Source organism: Pinus tabuliformis, chromosome Q (assembly GCF_031772625.1).
Source record: "Pinus tabuliformis cultivar Carrire ecotype Pingquan chromosome Q, CPIR1, whole genome shotgun sequence".
NCBI classification, from domain to species: domain Eukaryota; kingdom Viridiplantae; phylum Streptophyta; class Pinopsida; order Pinales; family Pinaceae; genus Pinus; species Pinus tabuliformis.
In genome coordinates, this window is record NC_142296.1 from 805,175,900 (window position 1) to 805,187,113 (window position 11,214).

Sequence of the window (11,214 nt, forward strand, 5' to 3'; positions counted from 1 at the left end):
GGTTGGGGGGCATTTCTAAGGGGGAGGTTGTGGGCTCGGTTTTTCTTGTATTATTTCCTTCCCTTGCCTTTGTGTCTAGGCTATCGCAGGTGATCATCTGATCGAGGTCCATTGTTGCTGCTGTCTGGGTGGACTCCTAGGTGGCATCTGTGCGGGGTGGGGAGATTTGTATGGCCTCTCTATGATAGGATTTGTGGTTGGTCTTCCTCTTTTTATTCCTTCCTTTTCATTCACATCGAGGCTGCTGCACGAGAGATTGAGGTCCATCGTTGCTACTATCTGGGTGGATTCCTAGGTGGCCTCGGTGCGGGGTGGGGAGGGTTGGGGCTCATTTATAATATAGAGGTTGCATGGTTGGTCGTTCTCCATTTATTTCCTTTGCATCGAGGCTACTGCAGGTGATTGGGAGATCGAGGTCCACTGTTGCTGCTGTCCGGGTGGACTCCTAGGTGGCCTCAGTGCGGGGTGTGGAGGCTTTTGGAGGCATTTCTAAGGGAGTGGGTGAGTGATCACTCATTTTCTTGTTGGTTGGGGCATGGTTGCAAACTCTGGAGTGGCCTTGGTGCATTGTGGCTCGAAAGGTCTACCCATTTGTTCGCCATGTCCTTGGCATGTTGCATGTGCTTCCTTCTTGGGATGCAAGAGGTGCAAGGCATAAAAGTTTTACATGATATTTTGGCATCTCTTTGACTTGATGGGTGTTCGGGTTGGATCTTGGTAAGAGAGTTCCCTGAATGCCCTTTGAAGTGGGAGGGTTCTACCTGGTTGATCCTGCCAGTAGTCATATGCTTGTCTCAAAGATTAAGCCATGCATGTCTAAGTATTAGCTAATTCGGACTATGAAACTGTGGATGGCTCACTAAATCAGTTATAGTTTTTTGATGGTACCATACTACTCAGATAACTGTAGTAATTCTAAAGCTAATATGTGCACCAAGTCCCGACTCTTTGGAAGGGACAAATTTTTTAGATAAAAGGCCGACACGGGCTTGCCCACTTCTTCGATGAATCATGATAACCCGATGGATCACACAGGCCTTGTGCTGGTGATGCTTCATTCAAATTTCTGCCCTATCAACTTTCGATGGTAGGATAGAGGCCTACCATGGTGGTGACGGGTGACGGAGAATTAGGGTTTGATTCTAGAGAGGGAGCCTGAGAAACGTCTACCACATCCAAGGAAGGTAGAAGGCGCGCAAATTACTGAATCCTGACATGGGGAGGTAGTGACAATAAATAACAATACTGGCATCATCGAGTCTAGTAATTCGAATGGGTACAATTTAAATCCCTTAATGAGGATCCATTGGAGGGCAAGTCTAGTGCCAGCAGCTATGGTAATTCTACTTCTAATAGCGTATATTTAAGTTGTTCGAGTTAAAAAGCGTGTAGTTGGATAATGGGTCATAAAGGTTGGTCCGCCTACTCGGTGTGCACCTGCCCTTCTGTCCCTTTTGTCGGTGGCGTGCTCGTAGCCTTAATTGGCTGGGTCATGGCTCTGGCACTGTTACTTTGAAAAAATTATAGTGCTCGAAGCAAGCTTATGCTCTGAATACATTATCATGGAATAATGTGATAGGATTCTGATTCTATTGGGTTGGCCTTCAAGACTCGAGTAACGATTAATAGGGACTGTCGGGGGCATTCATGTTTCATTGTCAGAGGTGAAATTATTGGATTTATGACAGACGGACCACTGTGAAATAATTTTCCAAGGATGTTTTCATTAATCAAGAATGAAAGTTGGGGGCTTGAAGATGATCAGATACCATCCTAGTCTCAACCATAAACAATGTCAACCAGGGATCGATGGATGTTGCTCTAAGAACTCCGCTAGCACCTTCTGAGAAAACCGAGTGTTTGGGTTCCGGGGGGAGTATGGTCGCAAGGCTGAAAATTAAAGGAATTGATAGAGGAGCACCCCCAGTAGTGGAGCCTGCGGCTTAATTTGACTCAACATGGGGAAACTTACCAGGTCCAGAAATAGTAAGGATTGACAGATTGAGAGCTCTTTCTTGATTCTATGGGTGGTGGTGCATGGTTGTTCTTAGTTGGTGGAGTGATTTGTCTGGTTAATTCCGATAACAAATGAGACCTAAGCATGCTAACTAGCTACGTGGAGGTTCCCCTTCGCAACCAGCTTCTTAGAGGGACTATGGCCATTTAGGCCATGGAAGTTTGAGGCAATAACAGGTCTGTGATTCCCTTAGATGTTCTGGGCTGCACATATGCTACATTGATGTAGCTAATGAGTTTTTCTTCCTAGTTCAAGAGGATCAGGAAATATTCTCAAATTGCATCATGATGGGGATATACCATTGCAATTATTGGTCTTCAATGAGGAATTCATAGTAAGCGTGTGTCATCAACTCGTGTTGACTACGTCCTTGCGCTTTGTACACACTGCCCATATCTCCTACTGATTGAATGATCTGGTGAAGTGTTCGGATTGCGTCGACGATGGTGGTTCGCCACCATCGACGTCATGAGAATTTCATTGAACCTTATCATTTAGAGGAAGGAGAAGTCGTAACAAGGTTACCATAGGTGAACCTATAGTAGGATCATTGATATAAGGGGTTTTCTTTTTTGGTTTGGGTTGGTTGGGTTTCTATTGTAATGCGGGACTGTGTGGTGTGTCTCTAGGGGAGCGGGTTTGGTGTTTGGCAGGAACATTGTTGGTTGCTTGTCTTGTGGTAACGCTTCTTTTTTCGTGTGTTTGCCTGCAAACCATGCTTGTGCTTGTCCCACCCATCCTTTATTTTTCTTTCCTGGAATGTGTTTCTATAGGGGTTTTAGAAGCTTGTTTCTTGGGAGCCCTTCTGACGATCTGTTTGGCTAGGCATGGTTACTGTAGTTGAGGTGCTTGGGAAATACAATGGATAAATTTAGACTCATTCATAGCGGCGATGCTTGGTCTTTTGTTCATTGGAAGGCATGGGCCAAGGGTGTGGGTTTCCGTAGTTGGTTCTCTCGAAAAGGTGGTGGTGGTTGATGTGTTTCTTGGGTGAGCGGTTTTGCTGGTGGTTGGGTCGAAGGAGTGGTTGTGTGTGTGCCTGGTAGCTCAAACCTTCAGTGAGGGGAAATTGTCATGGTGGGGTCAGTATGGGATGGATGAAGAGTTGTTCAACTCGTTGGTATGGCCACCCTAGTCCTCCCGATCATTCCTCGACATAACCTCGTGGAAGGGTTAGGTGTCCATGTCATGGAAAACCCCTCCCCTGGTTTGAGCTCCATCGAGATTGCAATTTGCCCCGTCGATGGGCGTGAGGGTGGCAATATTATCTCGTGCCTTTGTCATAGAGGGAATTCCTCATCCTCTCATGAGCCACTGCCCTTACAAGGGAAAAAGAAGTAGCGGGTTGTGTCTTTGTTCCTCCCTTTGGATTGTGGGTTTTTTGTGGGACTTGGTCATTTCTTTGTTTCATGGTGTGCACTTTGCGGATGTCCCTCTCTTTAGTGGCCTTGCACCATCGATGTATTTGTGGCCCTATGGCTTTCTCCAGCATTGAGTGTCGGCCCATGACAACTCCTCTTTGGAGTTTGATTCTTGACCCCTGTTGACTTTCTCACTGGAAAGGTTGTTGGGTGTTTTGTACACGGAGGGGTGCAATAGTGGGGTGGGTTTGTTATTAGTAGTCTATTTGTTGTTTGAAGCCTTGTGCCAGGTTGGGGGGTTGTTTACCTCTCAGTAACATGCTCTAGACATTGGTCTCATTGCGGCCCTTGCCTTTTCTAGTGGTCAAGTTTAGGTTGTGATTTATTTTCTTGGTTATTTGATTGTTGTTTGTTATGTTGTAAGCTAGAAAGGGTGTTGTGCCATAATGTATGTGGGAGGGTGTGAAGAGGTGGGATGCTTTTTGATTGGGTGCCTTGTTTGATTTCTTTTTGGTTAGCGGACGTCTACTCGGCGTGTTGTTGAGCTTCTCTCTTTTCTTGGGATCTTTGTTTCTTCGGTGTTGTTTTCTTCCCTTCTTCCTTTTGCCCCTAGCTTTATGGAGAAGAGGTGGGATTGTTGTGGATTGGTGTTCGGGAAGGATGAAAAGCAGTGTGAGTTCCTGGGTGGCCACCCTAGTCCTTCTTGATCGTCATCCCCTGCATTTCCCCCCTTTTTGCGAAGGCACAGGGTTTGGGAAGCTTGTTCTCTATTTGAGCCTCCCCTTGTGAGTCAGTAGCCACATTTTATGTCTCTTTCTTTCATGTTGTTTTCTTCCCTTCTTGCTTTTGGCCCCTAGCTTTATGGAGAAAAGGTGGGATTGTTGTGGATTGATGTTCAGAAAGGATGAAAAGCAGTGTGAGTTCTAGGGGTGGCCACCCTATTCCTTCTCGATCGTCGTCCCCTGTAGTTCCCCCCTTTTTGTGAAGGCATGGGGTTGGGGAAGCTTGTTCTCTATTTGAACCTCCCCTTGTGAGCCAGCATAAACATTTGATATCTCTCTTTCTTTCATGTTGTTTTCTTCCCTTCTTCCTTTTGGCCCCTAACTTTATGGAGAAAAGGTGGGATTGTTGTGGATTGGTGTTTGGGAAGGACAAAAAACAGTGTGAGTTCCTGAGGTGGCCACCCTAGTCCTTTTCGATCGATGTCCCCTACAGTTCCCCCCCTTTTTGCGATGGCACGGGGTTGGGGAAGCTGGTTCTCTATTTGAAGCCTCCCCTTGTGAGCCGGTAGCCACGGTTGATATCTCTCTTTATTTCATGTCATTTTCTTCCCTTCTTCCTTTTGGCCCCTAGATTTATGGAGAAAAGGTGGGATTGTTGTGGATTGGTGTTCAAGAAGGACGAAATGTAGTGTGAGTTCCCGTGGTGGCCACCCTAGTCACTCTTGATTGCCGTCCCCTGCAGTTCCCCCCCTTTTTGCAAAGGCACGGGGTTGGGGAAGCTTGTTCTCTGTTTGAAGCCTCCCCTTGTGAGCCAGTAGCCACGGTTGATATCCCTTTCTTTCATGTTGTTTTCTTCCCTTCTTCCTTCTGGCCCCTAGATTTACAGAGAAAAGGTGGGATTGTTGTGGATTGGTGTTTGGGAAGGACGAAACGCAGTGCAAGCTCCTGGGGTGGCCACCCTAGTCCTTCTCGATCATTGTCCCCTTCAATTCCCCCCTTTTTGTGAAGGCACGAGGCTTGGGAGGCTTGTGCATTGTTTGAGCCTCCCATTGTGAGCTGATAGCCACCTTTGATCTCTATTTCTTTCACCTTATTTTCTTCCCTTCTTCCTTTTGGTCCCTAGCTTTACAGAGAAAAGGGGGAATTGTTGTGGACTGGTGTTCGAGAAGGATTAAAAGTAGTGTGAGCTCCTTGGATGGCCACCCTAGTCCTTCTCAATTGTTATTCCATGCATTTCCCCCCTATTTGTGAGGGTGTGGGGCTTGGGGAGATTTCCTATTTGAGCCTCCTCCTGTGAGCAGGGTAGACACCTTTGTTTTTCTTTCTTTCATGCGCTTTTCTTCCTTTTCCTCCTTTTGGCCCTTAGCCTTACATTTGTTTTGGGGGGGTGCCCCTATTCATTTTTGTGGTGGATATTTCGGTAATACATGGAAATGACTCTCGGCAACATTTATCTCAGCACTTGTTACGATGAAGAACGTAGCAAAATGTGATACTTACTGTGAATTGCAGAATCTCGTGAATCATCGAGTTTTTGAATGCAATTTGCACCTGAGGCCTCAGTCGAGGGCACATTTGTTTAGGCGTCGCATCCCATTCAAACACGCTCCTTGCAATATGTTAGGGAGTAGTAGAGCTAGTTGTTCGTGCCCAATGCGGAGTGGTTGGCTAAAAAAACTCGAGCGATATTTCATGGAATGCGTTAGTGAGCATTGATCTTGTCCCCTTGGTTGGGAAGTCAACATTAGCTGATGCAGGCTTTGTGTGGCATCGCTTAAACTTTCTTTACTCTCTCTTGTCCTCCCATCGGCTAGGGCGGATTTAGCTCCAACTTTGCGACCTCAGCTCAGGCGAGAACACCCACTGAGTTTAAGCATATAATTAAGCTGAGGAAAAGAAACTTACACGGATTCCCCTAGTAGTGGCGAGTGAACCGGGAAGAGCCCAACATGAAAATCGGGTGGCAGTGTCGCCTGAATTATAGTCTGTAGAAGCGTCCTCAGTGGCAGACCTGGGCCAAGTCCCTTGGAAGGGGGCACCTGAGAGGGTGACAGCCCTGTTGGGATGGAACCCTACTGCATCACGAGGCATTGTTGGCGAGTCATGTTGTTTGGGAATGCAACCCTAATTGGGTGGTAAATTTCATCCAAGGCTAAATATGGTCGAGAGACTGATAGCGAACAAGTACCACGAGGGAAAGATGAAAAGGACTTTGAAAAGAGAGTTAAAGAGTGCTTGAAATCTCTGGGAGGGAAGCAGATGGAGGCTATCAATCCATCTCGGTTGGGTGTGGAATAGCTCAGGCCGGTCCGTCGCTCGACTTATCGTGCAAACCAACACGGGTTGCTGCATCATCACAAGTGCAGGTGGATTACTACCTGTCATTTTGCTGTTGCAGTGGTCAAGGAATGAAGCATGCCCCCTTGTGGCAGGCCGTGTGCACCTGCGTGCTCGTGGTGTTGGTTGGCGGTCTTTCCATTCGACCCATCTTGAAACATGAACCAAGGAGTTTAACATGTGTGTGAGTCGGTGGGTTTAAAAACCTACGAGGTGCAAGGAAGCTGACGAGCAAGACCCCCTCTCTAGGGGGGTGCATCATCGATCGACCTTGAGCTTATGCAAAGGATTCGAGTGCAAGCACACCTGTTGGGACCCAAAATATGGTGAACTATGCCTGAGTAGGGCGAAGCCAGAGGAAACTCTGGTGGAGGCTCGTAGCGATACTGACGTGCAAATCGTTCATCTGACTTGGGTATAGGGGTGAAAGACTAATCAAACCATCTTGCAGCTAGTTTCCTCCAGAGTTTCCCTCAGGATAGCTGGAGCTCATGCACGAGTTTTATCGGGTAAAGCAAATTATTAGAGGCATCGGGAGCGTAACGCCCTCGACCTATTCTCAAACTTTAAGTAGGTAAGAGGGTGCGGCTGCACCATTGAGCCACGCCATGGAATCGAGAGCTCCAAGTGGGCCATTTTTGGTAAGAAGAACTGGCGATGCAGGATGAACCAAAATTCGAGTTACGATGCTGAATTATGCACTAACCTAGATCCCACAAAGGGTGTTGGTTGATTAAGATAGCAGGATGGTGGTCATGGAAGTCGAAATCCACTAAGGAGTGTGTAACAAACAACCTGCCGAATCAACTAGCCCCGAAAATGGATGGCACTGAAGCGCGTAACCTATACTCGACCGTTGGAGCAATTACCTGGCTCTGATGACTAGGAGGACGTGGGAGTCATTGAGAAACCTTGAGCATGAGCTTGGGTGGATTGGCCCCCGATGTAGATCTTGGTGGTAGTAGCAAATATTCAAATGAGAACTTTGAAGACTGAAGTGGGGAAAGTTCCATGTGAACAACACTTGTACATGGGTTAGTCAATCCTAAGAGATGGGGGAGCCTTTTATCAAGGGTGCACTCTGCACTAGCATCAAAAGGGAATCGAGTTAATATTCCCAAACCGGGACATGATGGCGGGCGACAATGTTAGGAAATCCGAAGATGTCATTGGGGGCCCCGAGAAGAGTTATCTTTTCTTTTTAACAGCTTTCCCACCCTAGAATCGGTTCACCCAGAGATAGGGTCCAGTATCTAGAAGAGAACTGCACGACCTATAGTGTCCAGTGTGCCCTCACTAGCCCTTGAAAATCTAGAGGACCAAGTACCGTTCATGCCTGGTCGTACTCATAACCACATTAGGTCTCCAAGGTGAACAACCTCTAGTCAATAGAACAATGCAGGTAAGGGAAGTCGGCAAAACAGATCTGTAACTTCGGGAAAAGGATTGGCTCTGAGGGCTGGGCCTAGGGGTCTATGCCCTCAACTTGTGGGTTGTCGTTAGTCTGCCCAAGCTGCTCTCACGGCGAGGGTGGGCAGTCGTGTGTCGATTGGGCTATGGGTGTAGAATGCCCCCTACTGGGGGCTTTTCCCTAGGCATCAAACAGTTGACTCAGAGCTGGTACAAACAAGAGGAATCTGACTGTTTAATTAAAAAAAAGTATTGCGATGGTCCTTGTGGATGCTGATGCAATCTGATTTTTGCCTAGTGCTCTCAATGTCAAAGTGAAGAAATTCAACCAAGTGCGGGTAAACGGTGGGAGTAACTATGACTCTCTTAAGGCAGCCAAATGCCTCATCAGCTAATTAGTGATGCACATGAATGGATTAATGAGATTCCCACTGTCCCTATCTACTATCTAGCGAAACCACAGCCAATGGAACGGGCTTGGAAGAATCATTGGCGAAAGAAGACCCTGTTGAGCTTGACTCTAGTTCGACTTTCTGAAATGACTTGAGAGCTGTAGAATAAGTAGGAGCCATTTCCGGCGCAAGTGAAATACCACTACTTTTAACGTTATTTTACTTATTTTGTGGGGCAGAGACGGGGTACTACCCCTGTTTTTTGCCTTAAGGCACATTTCGGCGAGTTGATCCGAGTGGAATACATTGTTAGGTGTAGAGTTTGGCTAGGGCAGCACATCTGTTAAAAGATAACGTAGGTGTCGTAAGATGAGCTCAACGAGAACATAAATCTCATGTGGAAAAAAAGGGTAAAAGCTCATTTGAATTTGATTTTTAGTATGAATACAAATCATGAAAGTGAGGCCTATTGATCCTTTAGATTTTTAGAATTTGAAGCTAGAGGTGTCAAAAAAGTTACCACAGGGATAACTGGCTTGTGGCAGCCAAGTGTTCATAGCGACGTTTCTTTTTGATCCTTCGATGTCGGTTCTTCCTATCATTGTGAAGCAGAATTCACCAAGTGTTGAATTGTTCACCCACCAATAGGGAATGTGAGCTGGGTTTAGACCGTCGTGAGACAGGTTAGTTTTACCTTATTGATGAACCACACCGCAATAGTAATTCAACTTAGTACGAGAGGAACCATTGATTCCCTCAACTGGTCATCGTGCTTTGTTGAAAGGCTAGTGGCATGAAGCTACCGTGTGTCGGATTATGACTGGTCACTGAATGCCTCTAAGTCAGAATCCACGCTAGAAGTGGTGCATGTCACTCTTCGACTGTATCTCGACCCACAGTAGGGGAATCACTTTGTCCCCCCCAGGGGCCCATGTCATTTTCAAACCATGACCATGAAGCATCTTGGTCGGGGCAGCTTTGAATTTCAATTCCAAATTGTCATTGAGAAGAATCCTTTGTAGACGACTTAAATACGCGACAGGGTATTGTAAGTGGTAGAGTTCCCTTGCTGCCACGATCCACTGAGATTCAACCCTTGGTCGCCTCAATTAAGAGTTTTTCTCTTGTCACAAACAAATCCAGACAACCCTCCCACTCTCGCACCTTTGCCTCTTCCTCCAGATGACAATTTTGTATTTCTTAGGGGCAGGAAATTTGGGGTTTCCATGCTGCGACGAAAAAGGCACCGAAGCCTGGGAAAAATGGGGTTTCCATGTTGTGCCCCGATGCCCAAAATTTTTGGGTTTCCATGTCACACCCTGGCACCCAAAATTTTGGGGTTTCCATGTTGCGCCCTGGCGCCCAAAATTTGGGGTTTCCACGTTGCGACGAAAAAGGTGCCCAAGCATGGGAAAAATTGGGGTTTCCATGCCGCACCCCAGCTTACAAAATTTAGGGTTTCCACACGGCGCCTAAAATTTGGGGCTTCCATGTCGTGCCAAAAATTTAGGGTTTCCACCCGACACCTAAAATTTGGGGGTTCCACCCCACGCAAAAAAATTTGGGGTTTCCATGTCGTACCAAAAATTTGGGGTTTCCACCCGGTGCCTAAAATTTGGGGCTTCCGCCTAGCGTAAAAAAAATTGGGGTTTCCATGCCACACCCAAAATTTGGGGTTTCCAATTCGCGCGTTGCCATCCAAGCCTGGGGAAACTTGGGGTTTCCATGTCGTTCCCTGGCACCCAAGCCTCAGAAACTTGGGGTTTCCATGTTGTGCCACGACCGAAACCAGCGGTGCCCAAGCCTGGGGAAACTCGGGGTTTCCATGTTGTGCCCTAGCATCCAAGCCTGGGAAACTTGGGGTTTCCATGTCGCGCCATGACCGAAACCAATGGCGCCCAAGCCTGGGAAGCTTGGGGTTTCCATGTCTCACCATGATCGAATATGGCGGCACCCAAGCCTGGGAAAATTGGGGTTTCCATGTCCTGCCCTTGATGGAACCGTGGGTTTCTGCATTTTATGGCACGATGGAAACACAGGGTTTTCAACAATGCCGCAATGTGGGGAACTTGGGGTTTCCATGACGATGTAAACCTGCTCGCAAGTCTCGGGAACTTGGGGTGTTTTGAAACTGCTGCCCAAGTCTGGGGACCTTGAGGTTTCCATGTCGTGGCGTGGCCAGAACCACCGACGAAAACCACCTAAGTCTAGGAAACATGGGGTTTCCATGTCGTGGCACACCCTGAATCGCCAGAGAGTCTGTGGAACTTTAGATTTCCATGTCGTGGGGTGATGAAAAGGCGCCAAAGTTCGGGGAACTTGAGGTGTCCATTTCGCAGCGCGATGGAAACTGCTACCCAAGTCATTGGACACAAGGGGTTTCCATTTTGTGTCATGACAAAAATTGCTACCCAAGTCTGGGAAACATGAGGTTCCCATCGCTTGCGCCGCGGCTAAAATTGCCACCCAAGTTTGGGTAGATTCAGGTTTCCATGTCATCGTGTGACAAGGAACAATTGCCCAAGTTTGGGGATGTTTGAGTTTCCATGTCATCGCGTGATAGGGAACGATCACCCAAGTCTACCGAACATGGGGCTTTCCATTCTGTGGCATGACGGAAACTGCCCAATTATGGAAAACTCAGGGTCTTCCATGTCCTGCCACAACAAAAACCACAACCTCGGTGCAAGGAACTCGGGTTTCCATGCCGCGGAATGACAGAAAACCACCCAAGTCTGCGGAACTCGAGGGCTTCTGTTTGGCATGAGGGAAACCACCTAATTCCAGGAACCTCTAGGGTATCCATCTCCCGCCCGGGTGAAAACCGTAGCACCGGTGTGGGGAACTTGGGTTTCCATGTCGCAACACAACTGAAATCACCCAAGTTTATGGAACTCATGGTTTTCATGTTGCAGAACGATGAAGAACCACCCAATCCATTCGAACTCAGGGTTGCCATTTTGCGGCGGGGTGGA

At 47.4% G+C, this 11,214-nt stretch overlaps 2 non-coding genes and 1 pseudogene across 2 annotated transcripts; all 3 read left to right on the forward strand.

Moving 5' to 3' along the window:
• The first annotated feature begins 758 nt into the window (after positions 1–758).
• LOC149221948 (18S ribosomal RNA) lies at positions 759–2,570 on the forward strand (annotated as a pseudogene).
• Positions 2,571–5,535: 2,965 nt separating this feature from the next.
• On the forward strand, positions 5,536–5,689 carry LOC149221949 (5.8S ribosomal RNA). The gene has a single exon (XR_016249771.1). It is a non-coding gene; the product is annotated as a 5.8S ribosomal RNA (ribosomal RNA).
• Positions 5,690–5,936: 247 nt separating this feature from the next.
• LOC149221950 (25S ribosomal RNA) lies at positions 5,937–9,353 on the forward strand. Its single transcript, XR_016249974.1, has one exon. It is a non-coding gene; the product is annotated as a 25S ribosomal RNA (ribosomal RNA).
• The last annotated feature ends 1,861 nt before the right edge of the window (positions 9,354–11,214 follow it).